The sequence below is a fragment of the Gorilla gorilla genome, chromosome 9 (genome assembly GCF_029281585.2).
Source record: "Gorilla gorilla gorilla isolate KB3781 chromosome 9, NHGRI_mGorGor1-v2.1_pri, whole genome shotgun sequence".
Taxonomy (NCBI): Eukaryota; Metazoa; Chordata; class Mammalia; order Primates; family Hominidae; genus Gorilla; species Gorilla gorilla.
The window spans coordinates 97851782-97874737 of record NC_073233.2 but is presented as its reverse complement, the minus strand read 5'-3'; the positions used below and the strand labels follow the sequence as shown (position 1 = coordinate 97874737).

General features: G+C 36.1%; 2 pseudogenes; both read right to left on the bottom strand.

The window, feature by feature from the left end:
* Nucleotides 1–418: 418 nt before the first annotated feature.
* LOC129525461 (tripartite motif-containing protein 51-like) lies at nt 419–6688 on the bottom strand (annotated as a pseudogene).
* A 4132-nt stretch (nt 6689–10820) lies between these two features.
* On the bottom strand, nt 10821–16848 carry LOC129525446 (tripartite motif-containing protein 49D-like; annotated as a pseudogene).
* Nucleotides 16849–22956: the final 6108 nt, after the last annotated feature.

Sequence of the window (22956 nt, the reverse complement as noted above, 5' to 3'; positions counted from 1 at the left end):
CAGCATAGGAGGTCAAATAAGATTACCTCAAAGTATAGGTTCATAAATAAAACACATGGATAAGTATAATATTGTTAGATGAAGAGAAAGAAAATATTTCCAGGTTACCGTTGAGTCCTTTTACTCCAAGTTTTTTCATGAAGCCCAAGATCTCTACTTTCTTCCACTGATTTTAACTTCATTTAGACAACTCTGTCATCTATTATTTCACTTTGTGACATTCAGAAGTAATTAAAAACCAGAGAATATATTCTATGCCATACATCATGGGTAATGATTTTCCAAAAATGATTTAAAAAGGAACCAATACACATGGTTTTAGTGTTTTCACCATATTTAATAGAAACACTATAAATGAGTTTTGATGACATTAGAATGCAACTAAAGACATTAAATGTAACTTATTTGTCCTGTTTGATGAGGTGCGAAAAAGAGGGCTTTCTGGGATAAACAGGTTCCCAGAGCATATAGACACATTTCTGACTTTTCTCTGGTCAGAAGTGACTACAGCAAAAGATAGGCCTGAGAGGAGGTGAGAAGGAGCAATTAGGAATGGTGTATATCAGGGAACTTTGATCAACATCAGCAAAGCTCATGGTTCTACCTTCACAATCCAGGAATAATCCCACTGTGCTGGTAGGTCTTAGAACATATTGCACCACAAGTGGGGAGGTGGTAAAGAGACTGCAGTGAGTGTCCTCCTTAACACATCCAAGAAGAAAGAGTCCCTCCTCTCCATCTATCTTGTCATTCTGTCTCTTCTCTTTCCAATAATTGTTACAGACACCAAAAGCCCAATTCCAAGAGTCCCCCACGTGAACCTCCCAATAATATTTGCCAGATGTGAATGCCGGAGCCCCCCATACAAGAAAACATTCAGATTTTGCAGTGATATCGGGATCATCTTGAGGGTCACATCCAACATTCATGCTTCTCAAATCTCCATACAGGAAGATATGACTATTGGTTCTTTCAGGCTGCAGAGTAAAATCAACTGCAAAAATAATTTTTAAAAAATATAGATACATGTAATTAATAGAAATTAGAATTCTTGAGGGAAAAGTTGTTCTACCAAGAGTTTACTTTACCAAGAAATTTGAAGTTACAAGGACAGGAGAATTGTGACTACAACATTTAATAAAGTATAAGGATGATTAATATTCTCTATAGGAAGAACAAAACCCTAAAAACAGACATTGAAAATTTATTGAAAACTTAAAAATTGAGAGTCGAATATAAGACCAGCCTGTTTTAATCCAATCTCCAATGTAAAAGTGAAATATTTTATGCCCTGAATGCCCTTTAGCTATCAAGGTCATTATTATTAAAATATTTCTTGTTCTTAAATACTAGTGATATAATTTTGGCAAGAATGGGAAGATTTTAGCTTCCTCAAGCACCGCCCTAGATAACTGGATAAAAGTCCATATGTTCAAATTATAAGTGGTAATTTAAGGCAGATTTTTGCAAAATCTTTTACCAGTCACTTTGTGGACATCCCTGCCAGCTCTAGACTGAAACCGAATTTTAGATTTTACACGTAGCTCTTCATGTTGTAACTAAACTGAAATTATCATTTCCATTTTTACTTCCTATTTATGTAATAATTTCTTCTTTCTTTTTACATGTTAAATCAAAATTTTACATTATATCAATAATATATATTTATTGTAAGAAAGTACAAATACTCCAACAAACTGCAGTGAACTCTATTCTCCAATGAAATGTGTTTAACAATTCAAATGAAATACAGTAAAGAAATGTAAAATTTTTATGTAACCTTGGATTATTACGCTTCCTTCTGAGCATTGTTCCATTTATTCAATTTTTTATTTCTTATGTCATTCCATTTACCCAATATATAACTCTATACATGTGAGCCCAGAACATATTTGTTTTTCACTATGTTTTACTCTTCATGTTATAAATTGCACTATAAATAGAAACACAGATATAAAAGGGTTGCATAGTCATATGGTTCACTTCCTGCTGAAATGAAATAAAGATTTGATGAAGGGTAAAATATTACCCCCATGATTCTAACAAGAAGTAATACACTGTGGGAATTCTGCCAATGGGCTGACGCTCACCTCTGAATCCACTGAGCCTGTCCAGCAGTCCAGTGATGGGCCCTGCACTGAGCTCTGGATTCACAGGCTCAGACACTTGCAGCAGCAGGGACTCATACCTGCAAGGAGAAAGATACAGTTACCACATCTACAGCCAAAAAAAAAAAAAAAAAAATACATAAAAATCACCACTTTTATTTAAAAGACATTTCATGAGAATCCCTTTAACCCACACATTTGCTAATTCCAAAATTATCATTTTCTTTTTCAAATTCATTCTTATTCACAGTTCCTGATTTTCAAGCACGATGGAAAAGTCTATCTGACTGAGAATTCATTTGGATCTTTCTTCGTATTGCTCCAAATTAGTAAGGATCATTAGTCTTAAGACTGGGAGAATATTGAAAAATGAAATTCTGGGTTCCAGACCTCACCAGAAATTCCTGAAATCACTGTCTGGAAAAGTGGGGTTATTTTTAAGACTGCTGCATCTGTTGCTTCCTTCTCAAGGCCAGGGTGTTGAAACTTGCTCCAGGCAGGGAGATCTGCCTTTTATAGTTGAGGTTCTCTGGAGGCCTACACGGTTCAAACATTCCAAATAGTTTGTTTCATCCATTTTTCAGAATTATATATTTAAATATAAACTAGAAATCATCAACACTTTTCACTGCTAAAATACTTTCCCCTTTTCTCTCTGGCTTCCCCTGGTTGACTTTGTAGCCATGTAGTAAATGTAATATTTTCTCTTTCAAATATGAAGGCTTTTGAGCAATAAAAAGGAAATTAGGAATAGAGATGCTCACTTCCTTCATTTTTATTTCATTTATTTATTTTTTGTCTTATTTATTTATTTATTTTTTGGTTTTGCAGAACTTTCATTGAGCTGCTTAATAAAGTCACTGAGTATGGCAACAACATAGATGACTACATGGGGTGGGGGATGGAGAAAGTACAAGCAGCACAAGGCAGTATCACTGTCTGAATCCATTATACCTTCAATATCAAAGTTCCTGCTTGATATTTGTGGAAACTGAAAGCATCTGCTAAAATCTTGGTATGCACTCACCTGTGTAATATGTATCCAAAAGCCTGTAAAAAAAAAAAAAAAATAGAAAGGCTTAGTGCTTTCCACAAGATGCATCTTCCACTAAGTTCAGTGTGAGATTTGGAGACAGTTTCTGAAGATATTTTCCTACAATGTTCCCTCCTGGAAAGCATTTTCTGTTTCTTTTCTCATGAAAATCCCAGTCTATCATATGTCATGAATTAATGTCCTGATAAAGTCTAAGTCTTGAAGACATTCTCTTTACAAGTGAAGGGAGAGGAGGGAGGCCCACAGAGTCTATGCTCTGTGGTAACCATAAAGAAGCTACTCAGTCATCTTCCCTAAGCCCTGTTACCAAAATGAGTGGACCCCAACATAATATTAGTGTGATCCTAGATTCCCCAACTTCTCCATCATGCCATGTCTCCAAATTAGCCTAAATGCCAATGAATCACCTCTCATTTTATCCACTTTCAAAAATCCTAAATAAATCACTGACTTTTGATGGGAAATATTTCTTGGGGCTGTCTGTTACCTTAGCCATTCTACAAAGTTTTGTTGCTGGTGGATAAAGTAGGAGGGACCTTCGGTCTAGTAGAATCACTAGGAGAGGCTATACCTTCCCAACCAAGTAGCATTAGTTATCGAATCGTGTTTTTGGAAACAAATAATGGAAGTGAAGGGGGAGACGGATTTCAGGAGAGAGGAAAAACACCCATGTATGTGAATGTTCAACATCATGATACCCCATGGTCAGTCCGCACCTGGAGTAGCTCCACATCTGCTTTATGGTACATTTGCTTCAGATCCTCATACATTCCTCTTAAAAGCTCCCTGGAATGTTCCATTCTGGCTTTGCTTTCATTGAGTTGCTGAAAAATGTCCTCGCCCTCCTTTCGCAGCCTCTACAAGTGATGTTGCTCTTCATGGAGAAATGCAGGCATCTTCTGATATTCAGCTCTGATTGCTTCTATCCTTAAACTCACATAATCCTGCAGCGACAATTAGTCAAAATAGAAATATTTTATCCATCTTCTCTTGAATTTCACTGATTCCTCTTAGCATTCTGAACACCCAATATTTTAATCCTCAATCTTGTCAATTCTCAGATTCCACAAAATTTTATTCCTTTCCTTTTTTCTGTACTAATAAACATAGTTGTTTCTGCCCAGTTACATTTACTTGATTAATGATAAAATGTTTTCTAAGATAGTTATATAAAAATGGATTTCTCTCTTCCACACCACATTTATAGAAAGAAAACACAGTTCTTGCTTAAGAATCAAACTATCGAGTTATATTGACTAGGTAAGAAACCATTATTTCTATTTTGGAGAATTGGGGCAAGTTATGTAAAACCATTATATGACAAATGATGACATGACCCAGACTAGTATTGTCAACTCAATGCATTTCACCCAGCATAACATATTCTAATAAGGTTTCATTTATTCTCTTCCAAACTCACACTAATCGGCAACATGGACTTCTTTGTGGTTCCTCAAACCCCCAAATAAATGCAAATTAAATATTACTGCACATGCTGTTTTCTATACCTAGAATTATTTTCATATATATATATATATTTCTCATATATGTACTCATATATATATTTCTCAAATATAGGTATATATGGATATATGAGGAATATATACGTGTATCTGTGTGTGTATATATATATTCCTCAAATATATCTATCTATATATATATATATACCAACACCCAGATACACATATATATTCATATATTTATGAGGAAGAGGAAGGCAAACAGGAGGATATGTATATTTCCTCCTGATCAAGATTTTGTTTCAGTGTGAATTTTTCCATGAGCCTTTTTTCTGACCACCCTATTTAAAACTCAAACCCTCAGCCCCAGTCCCTGGCCTCTGTGCTCCTTTTCTACTTTCCTGCTGGATTATTCTCCAAAGACACTACTACACTCTAACACATCATGTACTTCACATATCTGCATGGTGACCATTTGCTTTTCTCATTTCCATTGCAAGATTTGTGTGTTTTCTTTCTTCTTTACTCCTTAATTTTCTAAGTTGATATTTGACATAGACTAGGTACTCATAAAATATCTTTCAATGAATTAATATTAGAATAAATTAATGAATTAATATTAGATATCATACCCTCAATATAAACATCCACAAAGAGAAAATCATTTCTAGAATTCTTCTCAAGTCCTTAGAGTTCTCCTTATATTAAATACTAGTTCCCATATTTCTCACATATTTATGTCTTCATCAAGACACAAGTCTACATTTCTCGCCACTTTTCCCATTATGTGTTATGACTTATTCAATATTAATTAGCGCTGATATTTAATTTCATGCTTTCCCTAAGGTTGCGCTCTTGCTCCTTCTGCCTGAAATTTAGCTCACATTTCAATATACTTGCCCACCAGGATTCAAATTCATACTGACTCAGCCTTAGAAGGGTCGCCTGAAATTTCCATGACTGACAAATAACACTTGTATCCAGAATTTATCCAGGCAGCCCATTGGGAACAGTGTGAAATGGCCCAGTTTCTTGTATTTGTTGGGGTATTGCTATAGGTTTGTATGGAAACAGATGAGCATGCTTGGGTAACATCTGTGATCTGATTAGAAATCCTACCAAAGAGTCACACTAACTTATATAAAAAATTAGGGTGTTTTTTCCTTGTTTATTGAATTCCAGAAACATTATGGGTTGAGATCAAGTTCCTATTTTAAGAGTCACCCATTTGTTCACTATAAGTTCCTGGAGAAGGTAGAGTAATACGGTACTAACCTTCCAGCATCTGGTTCTGGTGGTTTCCATGTACAGGTTTCTGAGATTTTCACAAGCTTTTTGCCATAAAGACTGCATTTTTTTTTAGGAGCTCCTCCTGCAAAAGAGCCATGAATTGAAGCACAAGTGAGGACAATAAAGTATCACTCACACTCTGATATACGAAGGACCCAAAATGAGAGACCAATTAGCCCACAGAAAATAGAGTTTGCTTTGTTTCTCCTCATGTTTGTCAAATCTGAGAGGTGTGAAGTCAAGGAAGCTCATAACAGACATGCTTAAGGGGACACAGAGATAGCATCATCCAATCTCCAAGGAAATAGACTTACAAGAATTTCATGTGTCCTGTATAGAAATAGATCTTCAGAGGCATCACTCACCCGGCATTCCTCAGCAGCCCACTCAGTGGGACAGTGTCTGTGATTCCAGTGCTCCTGAGAGTTGGAGCACAGCCAACAGAGCAGGCTCTTGTCCACTTCACAGAACATCTTCTTTGTCTCTCTGTGCATCCCACATATTTGCTCCTCAGAGCTAAGGAATTGCCGGAGGCTGGCTTTTCTGGCAGTGGAAGTCATGTTCTTCAAACCAATGTCAGTTTTGAGGTTTCTCTGCCGTATTGTCTTCTTGCATTTAGAGCACTGAGCAAGAACTGCCATGTCTTGCCAGCTGAGGTAGAAACAGGGCCGGCAAAAGCTGTGCCCACAGTCTATGGTGACTGGGTCTATGAAGTAGTTCATGCAGATGGGACAGGTGAGTGCCCTCTGGAGGACTTGCAAGATTCCAGAATTCATGTTTCTGAAGAAGAAAGAGCAGCATGTCATTTTGGGGTCTGGGTTGGTGAAAATCTGTGAACATGTGGTGATATGTGGTAGCTATATTTTCTTCTTGACAGGGCTCATTAAAGCGGAACAAACTATTTCCTCTGTAAGAAAAATGAAAAATTCATACACAAAGAGAGTCCTTAGGCTTTTTAGCAGACACTACTGACTAGATGACTCGCAACCTCTTCTACTCCTAGTTCCTGCCCATAACATAATGCAAATCTGTTCAAAAACCTATTCCCTGGATGTCGATATGAAACTCGGGTTTTAATCTTAAGTGGTCTAGAATAAAACATGCTTGTCCCTATTTCTCTTTCAAATAACTACTGAATGACTATGGGAGAGGAGTAGAAAACCTACACTGGGTAACAAAACATGAGAAGATGGTCAGAGGGCGCTATGACATATTTTTAGAGAGAGGGACCCAGAAGCCGGCTCTTTAAAACAAAAACAACCCCAGAACAAACCAACCGACCAGATAAACCAAAAGACAGCAATTCAACCAGTCTAGGATCACTAGGAGATAAAATAAATAATGAAAAATATTGGGTTTATTTTTCTTATGGCTTAAATTAACTTCTTCTTTGGGCTACTTCAACTATGAACTGACATATAGTCACTTTTTAAAAACTGAAATATATATAATTATATTACTATGGTATTATGGTTAATTTTAGGTGTTGACTTGACTGGATTAAATAATGTGTGGAGAATTGCTAAAGCATTATTTCTGGGTGAGTCTGTGAAGGTGTTTCCAGAGAGACATGTAAGTTGGTGAGCTGAGTGGGGAACAGCAGCCCTCAATGTGGGTGGACACTATCCAATCAGCTGGTAGCTCAGACTGAAGATAAAGGGCAGAGAGAAGGCAGTTTCCTCTCTTTCTCCTGAAGCTTATTCTAACTCAGCCAGGATATTGGTATCTCCAGGATACTACCTTAATGACAGCCTATGTTCAACTTCTCAGACTCCATAATCAAGGGAACAAATTCCCCTAGTGGACTTCCTCTCCTGTACAGTGTCATGTGTAGAGTGGGGACAGATATATCATCTGAGGGACGCATTAGACAGTCTCCTTATTGTTTGAACATCATAGGGTACACTTACACAAACCTGGATGGTATAGCCTACTACACACCTATGGTATACAGTATAGCATATTGTTCCTAGGCTACAAACCTGTATGGTACACGATAGGCAATTGTACCACAATTGTAAGTATTTTTGGTATATATATATATATATATAGTTATGTACACATCCTATGGTTCTGTCTCTCTGGAGAACCCTGACCAATACAAACTGTAATCTTTGCCTTGGCAGTCTGAAGTCCTTTACCTTACTCTCTTTTACTAAACACTGCTGAATTTAAGTGCCAACAGTGAAAATTTAAGAATTGCAAATATTTTTCAGAGGTCACCTGAGCCATTTCAAGGAATTTTTCATAGTTTCATCTGAGGTAAGCCTCAATTAAAATGACAACTAGTATCAAGTATCAAATCATTCCTTATACAGTTATCTGCTAAACAATTGTGTTTTGATTTCTAAGCTAGGGCATTTTGGAGAGCATTCTTATTTCCTTTAGTATCACCATTTTTAACTCATCATTGCCTCAGTAACTTACAATCATGTCTAAAAGCTTAAGGTTATGAAAGCACAACATTTACAGTATTCAATAATTATCCTTTTTTACTTAATTAAGTGTACCAATATTAGTACATGCAGTACACATATATATGTTTTAATGTGAATTCCATATATTCATGATGCATACAAATCTATTGCAGCAAACCCTAGATATCTAAAATTTTTCAAAAATATATTAAACACTTTTGGAACACACAAAATGACAACAATTAATAACCTCCTGTCATAAAATGGATAGCAATACTATGAGTTACAAATAAGATCATTAAGTAAGTTTAGTCAGTTAGATATTTTTATCACTGTAATTTACTATTTTAAAGGAAGAGAGAAATAATTTTCTCCATATAAGTTGCACTCACCCCAAGGTTCTATGAATGTTTCCTGCAGTAATTCTTCCAAGAAAAAATTCTTTTAAGTACTCCCCAAGATGAGGAGCTCATTCCTTGCAGAGTTGACTTTCAGAGGTCACCTGAATGCAGTTAACTCTAAGTGCTGTCCTCATCTGGAGAAATATGAGCTTGTCTCTTCTACTTCCTCTTATGTGAATCTTTGAAGACCACACCCACCTCTTTGGTGATATTTAGGGTATTAAGAAAGGTGGAGACAGCAGAGATGATTAGGTTTATGCAATATTTAGTACACGCCTTTTCATCACTGATTGAATTAGCATCACACTATCATTGTAAAAACCACTGCCTGAATGAGGCGTATCTATCATCAATCTTATCAGAGTAAATATGCTAGAAATTAACTAAAATTGATTAATACTGTTTCTTGAGTTTCTTCCCAAGGCACAAGCATTCCTCTAAGTGCACATTTATTTATTTATACCAAAGAAAGTTTCACCCTCTGGAGTGCGGTGGCACAATCTTAGCTCACCACAGCCTTGAATTCCAGGGCTCAAGTAATCCTCCCACTTCAGCTTTCAAAGTAAAAAAGACTAGAGGTTTATGCCATTGCACCTAGCTAATTTTCATTTATTCATCAAAAATATTTTTTAAATTATTAGGTGATTACATGTGTTACGGTGACCAGCTGGATTAGAATTAGATTAGGTTTAAAGCGATGAAAGAATCTGGGAGAGGGGGCAGAGCGTTGGTTGTTAATTAGCACATGGATCAAAGGAGATTACTGATGTGTTTAGAAGCCACAACATTGACAGGATAAAAGCCGGAACTAACAATCCAATTGTAAATCTCTTTACTGTGGTATTTACTGCCATTTCTGCTGCATAAGACACACCTTAACCACTTTGTCATGGTATCTGCAGTATTCTATTTTAGTCTAAATAGCATTTTCTCTCAAATGCATTCCATTTCTCTCTCCTTCATCTTCCCTCCCTTCTTCCTTCCAGCTGTATTTTTTCACTAGAGAACACTAGTATAATGTTCTCCCAAATTTCAGATTTCAGATACGCATCTGTAAAATAATCTTATGGAGACACATTTTAGTTGCTACTGAATACTTGGTTGTTTTCATAAGTTCCCAGCATTACTACTGTCCTCCAAAAAATGGTTTCCCATTTCCACAGCTAATCTCATCATTGACTCTGCCATCCAAGTTTATTCTATGCCACTCTGGAAGAATCTGGAAAAATACTTAAAATACATTTTAAGTATTCATCATGCACATGTACTGTATTTTATTTTATATATGTTCGGCTGAATATCTTTCTCCACTAATTGTTTGCATTTCAATTCTTGTATCATGTTTTTTGAAACACAGAAGTTGTCATTAGTGTAAACCAACTAATTTTTTTAATTGTTAATTTTTGTCCTGGTTAAGAAATCCTTATGGGAGTATTGTATCATGTTCCCCTTACCTTCAGGACTTGAATCTATTTGGAAATGACTGTGTGTGTTTTGAGGTAGGAGTCAATAATTAGTTATTTTTTAAAATTCAATTAATCCAGCATTGTTCTGACCACCTTGTGTATTTCAATGTAGAAGAGCACACTAATAATGCAGGATTATTTATCTATGTGGTGAGAATTCCAAAATGAAGCCCAGCATGGAAGGTCAAATAATATTAACTCAAAGGATAGATTAGTAAAATGAAATGGGATGGATAAGTGCAATATAGTTAGGTAAAGAGAAAGAAAAACATTTCCCAGCTATCATTAAGACTTCACTCCAAGCTTTTGCATGAAGCAAAAGATCCCGACTCTCTTCCACTGATTTTAACTCCATTCAGACATGTCTGTCATCTATTATTTCACTCAGTGGCAGTCAGAAATAAAGAAAAAAAAACAATATATTTTATGCCGTGATCATGAATAATGATTTTTCAAAAATTAATAAAGAACCAATACATATACTTTTAGTGTTTTTACCATTTTTAATAGTAACACAATAAATGAGTTTTAATAACATTAGGAGGCAATTCAAGACATAAAACAGAATCTATTTGTCCTGTTTGATAAGGCACAAGGAAGAGGGCTTCCTGGAATAAAGGGATTCTCACAGCAGATGAACACATTTCTGATTTATCTCTGGTCAGAGGTGAGTACACCGAAAGATAGGCCTGAGAGGAGGTGAGAAGGAGCAATTAGGGATGGTGTATATAAGGCAGCTTTGGTTAACATCGACGAAGCTCACAGTTCTAGCTTCACAATCCAGGAATAATCCTATGTGGCTGGTAGTTCTTGGGATATATTGCAGTGTAAGTGGGGAGGTGGTAAAGAGACTGCACTGAATGTCATTCTTGACACATCCAAGACTAAAGAGTCCCTCCTCTCCATATATATTGTCATTCTGATTCTTCCCTTTCCAATACTTATTACAGACACCAAAAGCCCAATTCCAAGAGTCCCCCACATGGACCTCCCAGTAATATTTGCCGGAGGTGAAAGTCTGAGCACCCCATGCAAGAAAACTTGTAGGTGTTGCAGTGATATGGGGCGCATTTTGACCGTCACATCCAATACACATGCTTCTCAAATCTCCACATCAGAAGATATGACTGTTGGCTTCATTATGATGCAGAGTAATATCCACTGAAAAATAAATAAATAAATAAAAGAGAAAGAAACAAAACATGCATAGACATGTGTCAATAAGCAAAAATTGTTCTATCAAGAAGTTAATTACCAGGAAATGTAAAGTCACAAGGACAATTTTGCTTGTAACTTCTAATAAAGCATAGAGATGATTAATTTTAACTACAAGACAAACAAAACACTAACCACAGGTATTAAAAATGTTTTGAAAACTTACATACTGAGAGCCAAATGTAAGACCAACTTCTTTCAATCCAATTTTCAAAGCAAAATTTGCACATTATATGCCCTAAATGCTATGGTGTTATCAAGATCATTATTTAGAAATGTTTCTTATTCTTAAAAACTAGTGCTATCATTTTGGAAAGAATGTGAAGATTTTCAGTTACTCAAGAACTGCTCTTGATGACTGGATAAAAATCCGTAAGTGCATGTCATAAGTGACAATTTAAAGCAGATTTCTGTAAAATCTTTTACCAGTCTCTCTGTGGTCCTCCGTGCTAGCTTGGGGCTGAAGCTGGATTTTAAACTTAACATGTAGCTCTTCATATTGCAATTAAACTGAAGTTCTTTTTGTTTGTAATTTTACTTGTATTCACAAAATGATTTCTTCTTTTTATGTTTACCCATTAACTAATTTTTTTTGCAATACATGATACATATCCATTTAAAAATTAAAAACCCCCAGCAATCCCCAGTAAACCATAATCCCAAAAGAACAGTTCTTAGCTGTTCAAATGAATACACTAAGGAAATGTAAAATTTTGTATTTAACATTAAATAACTCACCTTCATTCTGAGCATTGTTCCATTTGCTCCTTTTTTAAATTTGCTACACTACTCCTTTTTCCCATTACATTACTCAGTACATATGAGGCCAAAATGTGTTTGTTTTTCACTATCTTTCAAACTTAATGCTATAAATCTGACTCTACAGACACAGATACAAAAGGGTTGCATGATTATGTTGTTCACCTATGTCTATAAAGAAGTAAAATATTTGATAAAGGGTGAAATATTACCCATGTGGTCCTAACAATAATAATATTTAGATAGTGGGAGTGCTGCCTGTAGGTGGAGACTTACCTCAGAATTGGATGAGCCTGTCCCTCAGTCCAGTGATGGGCCCTGCACTGAGCTCTAGATTCAGAGGCTGGGGCATGTGCAGCAGCACGGACTCACTCCTGCAAGGAAAAACCTGCAGTTACAACATCTACAGCCATAAAATAAATAAAAACCACTATTTTTATTTAAAAGACAGTTCATGAGAATCCTTTGAATCCACAAATTTGAGTACTGAAAAATTACTACTTCCTTTTTGGAATTAATTTCTATTTACAGTTTCCGAATTTTAAAGCATAGTGGGAGAGTCTGAGTCAGAATTCAGTCTGATCTTTCTTTTTTTTCTGCCCCACATGTGTAAGGTTCCTTAGCCTTATGGCCTTGAGAATATTTGGAAATGAAATTCTGAGTTCCACTTCTTGGCAGACTCCCCTGACATCTTTGTCTGAAATAGCGGGGTTCTGGGGAGACTGCTGCATCTGCTGCTTCCTTTTCAAGATAAAGAATGTGGAACTTGTTCTAGGCAGCTAGATCTGCCTTTTAGAAACAAGCTTCCCTAGAGACTTATACAGTTCTAACACTCCGCAGCTTTTTCAACCTATTTTTCAGGACTGTTAACTGATATGTATGTAGGTATGAACAACAAATCATCAACTTTTTCACTGCTAAAATACTTCCCCCACTTCTCTCCTGCTTCCTCTGGTGACTTTCTCACCATCCACAAAACAAAACTTTATCTTTCACCTATGCAGGCTTTTAAGCAATAAAACAAAATCAGGAATAAATTTTTTTTTTATTTCACTATTATTTATTTATTTATTTATTTATTTATTTAGTGTTCTTGTCTTTTCTGGTGTGAGAGTGAAAGCAGATGCAAAAAAAGGGTAGTATCAATATCTTAATCATTTATGCCATGACTTTGGTAGAGCCTGCTTTGATATTCATGGAAACTGAAAGAATATATGCTAAAATCTAGGTAAACACTCACCTGTGTAATATGTCTCCAAAACCCTGTAAAAAAAAATAGAAATATGTAGGACATTTCACAAGATGCATCTTTCACTAAGTTCAGTGTGAAATTTGGAGTCAGTTTCTAAAGATATTATTTCCCTACCATCTGGAAAGCATTTTCCATTTCTTCTGTAATGAAAAACCCAGTTAGTCGTTTTGTCATTAATTAATGTCCTGGTAAAGTCTGAGTCTTGAAGACATTCTCTCCAGAAGTGAAGGCAGAAGAGGCCCAGAGAGTCTATGCTCTGTGGTAACTTCAAATAACCTACTCAGTCATCTTTCCCAGAACCTATTACCCAAATGAGTGGACCTCAAAATAATATTAATGTGAGCCTAGATTCCCAAAACTTCTGATCTTGCCATGTCCTCAAATTAACCTAAATGTAAATGAATCACTCACTATTTTATATATGCTAAACAACCCAAAATATATTATTGACTTAGATGGGGAATAGTTATTGGGGCTGTCACCTTGACCATTCCACAAAGTTTTGTGGCTGGTGGATAAAGTAGGAGGGACCTTTGGCCTTGTAGAATCCCTTGGCGGGGTTATACTCTCCCAACAAAGTAGCATTAGTTATGCGAATGTGTTTTTGGAAACACATCATGGAAATAAAGGTAGGGAGATGGATTTCAGCCATGAGGAGTATACTTACACGTGTGAATATTCAAAAACCTGAAACCGCATTGTGAGTTTGTACCTGAAGTAGCTCCACATCTGGTTTATGGCACATTTTCATCAGCTCCTCATACGTTCCTCTTAAAATCTCCCTCCTATGAGCCATTTTGGCTTTACTTAAATGAAGTTGATGAAAAATATCTTTCCCCTTCTTTTTCAGCATCTCCAAATTATGTTTTTCTTCTTCATGGTGAAATGCAGCTGTCTTCTGATACTCAGCTCTAATAGCTTCTAGCCTTAAATTCACATAATCCTGCAGTGATAATGGGTTAGTCAAAAGAGAAATGTATTTAACCATCTCCTATTTAATCTCACTGACTCTGTTTGTCACTCGAACATCCAATAATTTAAACCTCAGTCTTGCTGGTTCTTAGAATCCACAAAATTTTGTTCGTTTCCTTTCTTTCTGTATAAAAATCAACATAGATGTATCTGACCAATTACATTAAATTTATTCAAGATAATGTGTTTTCTAAGATAGCTGGAAATAAAAAAACACAATTTGAATTTCGCTATTCCAGCCAATATTTATGGAAAAGTAAGAAGAGTTCATGCTTAAGAGTTGGAGTATAGAGCTATAGTTACTAGAAAGGAAATAATTATTTCTATTTCTGAGATACGCAACAAGTTGCTTAAACTCATTATATGTGAAATGACCTTAGACTAGCATGTCCAGCTAAATGCATTTCACCCAGCAAAACCTATCTTAATAAGGCTGCATTTATGATTTGGCCATCTTTGTCTCTCTGAATTCATTTCCTTCCATTGTTTATCTAAGTTATCCCATTCTGAAACATAGACTTCTTTGTGGTTCCTCAGGCCTCCAAATATACACAAACTCAAAATTACTTCATATGCTGTTCTCTCCAACTGGAATTTTACACACACACACACACACACACACACACATACACATATATACACATTCATGGTCCACATATATGTATATACATACACACATTCGTGTTCCCTCTCCTCTTCAAAATTTCGTTCAAATTGAATTTTTCAGTGAGGCTTTTTTCTGACCACCCTATTTAAAACTCAGACACTAATCTCCAGTTTCTGGCCTCTATTGTCCTTTTCTACTTCCCTGCTTGATTATTCTCCAACAAAGAACCTACCACACTCGAACACATCATGTATTGCACATATTTGTATGTTGACCATTTTTGCCTCTCTCATTTGGATTGTACGATTTGTGAGGACAAAGATGCTTTCTTTCTTCTATACTGGCAAATTTTCTAATTTAATATTCAACGTAGACTAGGTTCTTATGAAATACTTTTCAAAACACTAATATTAGCTATCATACCCTCAAAGTATACATCCACAAAGAGAAAATCATTTTTAATATTTTTCTGAATTCCTCAGAGTTCTCCTTATATTTAGATACTAGTTCCCATATTTTGAGCACGTTTGCATGTCTCCCTCAAGACACAAATCCATATTTCTCACCACTTTTCTCATCATATGTTATGTAGTATTCAATATTAATTAGTTGAGATTCTTAATTTCATGGTTGCCCTAGATTTCCCCTGTCACTCTTTCTGCCTCAAATTTTCCATACAATTCCAAATACTACTTGTCCACCAGCATTCAGATTAATGCTGACCCAGGCTCAGAAGGTTCACCTGAGCTTTCCATGACTGCCAAATGAATCTTGTGCCCAGCATTTATCCAACCAGCATATATAGAATGCTGTATGTTCATACAGGTTTGTATGAAAACAAACCAGCATGCTTTGGGTGACTTCAGTAGTTTTCTTAGAAATCCTATTTAACAGTCATACTATTCTATATAAGAAATGAGGTCACTTTTTCTCAGTGTTTTTTTTTTTTTTTGACTCCCAGAAACATTAGAGTTTGATAACAAGTTCCTATTTTAAGAGTCACCCATTTGCCCACCATAAGCTCCTGGAGAAGGTAGAAGGTAGAGTAGTACAGAACTAACCTTCCAGTGGCTGATTCTGGTGGTTTCCACGTTCAGGTTTCTCTGATTTTCACAAGCTTTTTCCCATAAAGACTGCATTTGCTTTAAAAGCTTCTCCTGCAAAAGAGCCATAAATTGAAGCACCAGTGAAGACAATAAAGTAACCTGCAGACAGTTTCATAGGGAGGGGGCCCAGAATGAGAGACAACCCTAGGAAATGGCATTTCTTCTATTTCCCTTCTTCTTCGTCAAATCTCAGAGGTTTGAAGCTAAGAAAGCCCAAAAGTGAGCTGCTTAAAGGGACTCAGAGTTGGCTTTACCCAATCTCCGAGAAAATAGACCCACAGGAATTTCATGTGTCATTTATAGAAATAGATCTTCAGAGGCATCACTTACCCGGTGTTCCTCAGCAGCCCACTCAATGGAACAGTGTCTGTGATACCGGTGCTCCTGAGAGCTGGAGCACAGCAAACAGAGCAGGCTCCTGTCCACTTCACAGAACATCTTCTTTGTCTCCCTGTGAGTGCCACACATTTGCTCCTCAGAGCTCAGGAATAGCCAGAGACTGACTTTTCTGCCAAGGGAAGCCATCTTCTTCAAATGAATGTTAGTTTTGAGGTTTCTCTGCCATGTTGTCTTCATGCATTCAAAGCACTGAGTCAGAAATGGGATGTCTTGCCAGTTGAAGTAGAAACAGGGCCTGCAAAAGCTGTGCCCACAGTCTATGGTGACCGGGTCTATGAAGTAGTTCAGGCAGATGGGGCAGGTAATTTCCATCTGGAAGACTTGCAAGATTCCAGAATTCATGTTTCTGAGGAAGAAAGAGCAACATGTCATTTTGGGGTCTGGGTTGATGAAAAGTTTCAGAACATGTAGAGATACCTGATAGCCCTATTTTCTTCTCTTGACAGTATTCATTAAAACACAGCACACTATTTCTTCTGTAACAAAAATAAAAATCTCACACAGAGAGAGTCTCTCGGCTTTATAGTAGATATTACTGACTAGATGACTCTCAACCCTTTATACTCTTATTTCCTGTATGTAACATAACACCAATCTATTTAATTTCCCGTTTTCTGAATGTTGATCTGGAAATGGGGTTTGATTCTGAGTGGCCTAGAATAAATTGTAGTTGTTCCTATTCTTTCATGTAACTGCTGAGTATGAAAGACTGGGAAAAACTACCTTGGCCAAGGAAATATGAGAAGATGGCTAGAGGGTCCTATGACATATTTTTAGAGACACAACAGTGGGGCAGCAAACCACCATGGCACGTGTTTACCTGTGTAACAAGCCTGCACGTCCTGCACATTTATCTCAGGACTTAAAATAATATAAAATTAAAGTAAAATAAAAAACCGAAACAAAACAAAATAGAAAAACCAATCAACCAACCAAAAAAACAGCAATTAAACCAATTTTGGTTTAATAGAAGAGAAAAACATAATTAAAGATATTGGGCCTTTTTATTTTCTCGTGGATTAAATTAACTTCTCCTAGGGATACCCAAACTCTGAACTAACATGTAGTAGGATTTTTGTTAAACTCAGAGAGGTGTAATTACATCTCTATGGTGTGATGGCGAATTTTAGATATCAGTGTGACTGGATTAACCAACACCTAGGGAACTGGTGCAGCATTGTTTCTGGGTGAGTCTGTGAAGGTGTTTCCAGAGGAGAGAGACATGTGAGTTGGTGAGCAGAGTGGGACCATCATCCCTCAATGTGAGTGGGCACCATTCAATCAGCTGGTAGCTCAGATAAAAGGAAAAAGCCAGAGAAAAGACAATTTCCTCTTTCTTTCTCCTGAAGCTGGTTCTGAGGCTTTCAGCCTTGAGCTCAGTCAAGATACCGGTATCCTCAGGACATCAGCTTAAAGACAGCCTATATTAGAACTGCTCAGACTCTATAATCAAGCAAACAAATTTTCCTGATGAATTCCCTCTCAGGTAGAGTCATGTGTAGCTTGATGACAGATATATGTTCTGAGAAATGTGTAAGGAGGTCTTATTTATTTACTTTTTGAGATGGAGTTTCACTCTATCATCCAGGCTGGAGTGCAGTGGTGCAATCTCGGCTCACTGCAACCTCTGCCTCCAGGGTCAAAGCGAGTCTCCTGCCTTAGCCTCCTGAGCACCTGGGATTACCGAAACACCTCACTACACCTGGTAAATTTTTTCATTTTTTTTCCTTTTTTTAGTAGAGACGAGGTTTCACCATATTGTCCAGGCTGGACTTGAACACCTGGTCTCAAGTGATGTGCCTGCCGCAGCCTCCCAAAGTGCTGGGATTACAGGCGTGAGCCACTGTGCCCAGCCAGGCGGTTTTATTGTTTTGACATTATAGACTATACTTACACAAACCTAGATGGTATAGCCTGCTACACACCTATGGTATACAGTACAGCCTGTTGCTCCTAGGCTACAAAACTGTACAGCATGTTCTGTACTGTATACTGTAGGCAATTGTAACACAGTGGTAATTATTTAGTATGTAAACATATTTAAATACAGAAAAGGTACAGTAAACATACTGGTATTATAATCTTATGCGACCACCATGTGTGGTTTGTGGTTGACTGAAATGGCTCATGAATGTCTCTCTACATGTATACATATACACCCTATCATTCTGTCTGTCTGGAGAGCCCTGACTAATATATAAACTATGGTCTTTGGCAATTTTAAGTCCTTTTCTTTACTCTCCCGTATTTGATAACACTGCTGAATTTTAGTGAAAGAAATGAAAAATCTTAGAATCGTAAATAGTCTCCAGAGGTCATCTAAGTCATTTTAAGGAATTTTTCATAGTTTAATAAGATTAAGACTCAGGTGAGATGGCAAAAACCATCACGTATCAAATTATATCTTATAAATTTATTTGGTCAAAAAATTGTGTTTTGATTTCCAAACCAGGATGTTTTGGGGAGCTTTCTCATTTTTTTCAGTTTCACTGTTTTGCATCTCTCATCATTACCTTGCTAATTTAAAGTTATGTCTAAAAGCTGAATGAATTAATTAACATTCATTAATGTCTTCTCAATTCAATTGTTTAATATTAATGCACTCATTACACATATATTTACACACACTTCTGTGCACATATATGTATTAATATCAACTCCATATATTCATTTTGCATACATATCTGTTGCAGCAAACACTAGATATTTCCATTTTTTCAAAACTATATGGAAGAATGATAGAAAATGCAAAATAACAACAATTAGTATCCTCATAATTCATGAAATCTATAGTAAGAATATGAATTACAATGGTATCATTGTGTAGATTTAAGATAATGAGATATTTTTAACACTCTAATTTATTATTTTGTAAAGGAAAGAAGATATAATTTTATCAATATAAGTTTCACTCACCGCTGGGTTCTTTGAATGGTTCCCACAGTGATTCGTCCAGAAATAATTCTGTTAAGTACTCCTCAAGGTCTGGAGCTCATTCACCGCAGTACTGACTTTTAGAGGTCACCAAAATACAGCTCCCTCTAAGTGCGCTCCTTCTCCTTGGGAGAAAACTGAGCTTGTCTCTTCTATGTCCTTTTATAAGAGTCTGTGAAGACCACACCCACCTCTTTAAGAGGGTGGAGTATTGAGAAAGGTAGAGAATAAGACGATTAGGTTTATGCAGTATTTAGAACACACCTTTGCACCACTGATTAAATTATCATCACTCCTTCATTCCAAAAAGCCGTGACTGAAGTGAATCATATGTAACATAAATCCTATGAGATTAGACATACACTAGAAATTAACTAAGATGCATTTTATACTGTTTATTGAGTTTCATCCAAGATGCAGGCATTCCTCTAAGGGCACATTTATTTATTCTAGAGAAACTGTCTCCTTGTGGAGTGCAGTGGTACAATCATAGCTCACTGCAGCCTTGAATTCCAAGGCTCAGGGGATCCTCTTGCTTCAGCCTCCCAAGTAGCTAGGACTACAGGCTCACACCATCCCACTTGGCTAATGTTTTCTAAAACTTTTCATATAGTCAGGGTATGGCTCTGTGGCTACTGTCTGGAGAAAGAAGTGGAAATGGAAGATTAGGTTACACAGAAGGGTGTAACATTGGGGAAGGGTGTAACATGGGATGATCGGATTTATAAAGTACAGACAATCATGCCTAGGGGATTATAGCCCAACAGAAGGTAGAGGATTTTGGAGTGAGATGCAAGAATCTTAACCTGACATAGGTTGTTCACAGACATTACAACTGAAACAATTATTTCATTAAGTAATGTTTTGTTTCACAAACAATGCCCTCACAATTAAAAACAATTGCTTTATTATTTTAAACGGAAATGTATCATCTATATTTCCATTAAAGATTTTTTATTTATTCTTCAACAAGCATATACTAATGACAATGAACTAGGTATTAGAAATAAATTATATTAAACTATAATAGACAATTTCAGTCCTGCTAGAACATCCAGACTAGTGAATGAGATGTATCATAATTAAAGAATCACACAAGTAAATATACAATTAGAACTATAAGCTCAATAAATGAGCAGTACATGTTTTGAGGGTCGGTAGTAGGAGGGAGGTGCTGAATGCAAGCTTACACAAGGCTTTTATGAAGATATGAAAGCATTGAGATTTGCGGAATAGGAATATATTAACTTGGCAAAGAGAGATAGAGAGAAACTTTCTTTGCAGTGACAGCAGCAGATGCAAAAGCTTCCTGGATGGAAGAAGCCTGGTACCGTTGAGCTCCAGGCCATTGGAGCTAGAGTGACAAGAATGAGAGTGGTCTGATGGGAGATGAGGCTGCAGAGGCAGGTGCAGGCATCAGAACATGGAAAAGATGAGTTTGCTATCTAGAAATTATGGGAAGCCAGTGAAGTGTCAGTCTAGTTTTAAAATATATCATTGTTAAATAAGTCTCCAGTCACTATGTATCTGAATATGTACAACTCTAAAATATTAAATGAAATAACTAACCCATCTATGGAGCTCTCATAAAAAAGTGCACCTAGGCACTTAGTTGTATTTTAAATACTATGACTCTATATACAACAGTTGGTGAATTTACTTGTCTAATTTTTTTGTTGTCTTCCCTATTTTATGACTATTTTCAAAGGTGAATTTATGCAAAAATAAAATGTGTTTTTTTGATTTTACGCCATGGTGAATAATTTTAAATTAGATACTTTACATCAGTATATATGTATGGACATGTAGAAGATGTACAGCATGTATATTTATATTAAAATATGATGCAGTGTCATAAATAATTATTTAAACAATAATTATGTGTATAATTATCTTTAACAAAGTACATACAGAAAACTAATTTTGAATAGAGTTCAGTGACTCCTGTCTGTAATTCCAGCTAGTTGGACAGCTGGGCAAAAGGGTCACTTGACTCTAGGAATTCCAGGTTTCCCCAGGCAACATAGGGTGACACCTGTCTCTAAAAATAAATGTTTTTACCCAGGCCTGGAAGCAAGCACATGTAGTTCCAGCTAATCAGGAGGACCAGGCAGGAGGATCACTTGAGCCTAGGTGTTTGAGGCTGCAATGAGCTATGATCATGCACTGCACTTTGGTCTGAGTGACAGAGAGAGAACTTGTCTAAATAAAGGAAAGAAAAAAATGAAAGAAAAACAAAGTTATAAGTTAGAAAGTGTTGCTTTTTCTTTGTTCTCTAGAAGAATTTGTCTAAAAATGTGTTATTTCTTTCTAAAATGCTTTGAAAATTTCGCTGAAAGAGATCACTGGAGTTTTCTTTGTGAGTTTTGTTTTTTAAATAATACACGGAATTTTAAGAATCCAAATCATATCTTTCATTTTTCTATGTTCTCTTCCGTCTGTTTTAGTCAGCTGTGTTTTTCAAGAAATTTTCTCATGTCATCTGAATTGTCAAATGTATAGGTATAAATTGTTCCTAAAATATTCATACTGGCTTATTGATATCTGGATGACCTATGAGTTTGCCTGTTTATTCTTGATTTGAACTCCCCCTCTCCATTGTTTAAATGAATCTCATTGGGAATTTATTAATTTAATTTATCTATTTAAAGAGCCTACTTTTGAATTTGTTGATTTATCTTTTGCATGCTTTTAGATCAATTTTCTGCAATTTCTCTAATTTTTTTTTTTGGTTTTTTAATGGGAATTTGCTTTAATTTTCTGGCTGTTTGCGACAGACCTTTCTTTGTTAGTAACAGATGCATTTAATGATATACATTGTTTTGTAAGCATTGTCTTAAATACATTTCAAAAGTTTTTTTGTTTTGTATTTTGAATATTATTTAATTAAACATACTTTCTTCGTTTTTCTTTAGTGCATGTATTTTCAGGGAAACTATAACGGAGAGGGGAGGGAATGCATTTTTCTAATGATATTTGAAACAATTAGAAACAATTGAAATTAATTTTAGTAAAACATTATAACCCAATATATCCAAAATGTTTTCAACATAATAAACATTACAAATATTAGTGAGATATTTTATATTCTTTTTTTTTGAGACAGGGTCTGGCTTTGTCACCCAGGCTGGAGTGCAGTCGCTGGATCCTGTCTAGCTGCAGTGTCAACCCCCCTGGCTATAGCAATCTTCCCACCTCAGCTTCCCCAGTACCAGGGACTACAGGTTCATCCCACCATGCTCCGCTAATTTTAATTTTTTTGGAGAGACGAGTTTTCGCAATGTTGCCTAGGCTTTTCTCAAACTCCTTTCCTGTGTCCACCTCTCAATGTGATGCGATGACACGCTTGAACAACAATGTTCATACATTTTAGGAAGAAAGTCCTAAGCCTACTTAAGTTCTTTTAGAAAGGATGGATTGGAATTTACTTTCTCTAAACTCAATAGTTTCTAGAACTATAAATTAGAGTCAAGTATTAAAGGCCCCAGGAAGACAATTTTAGAAGAAAAGTTTTCA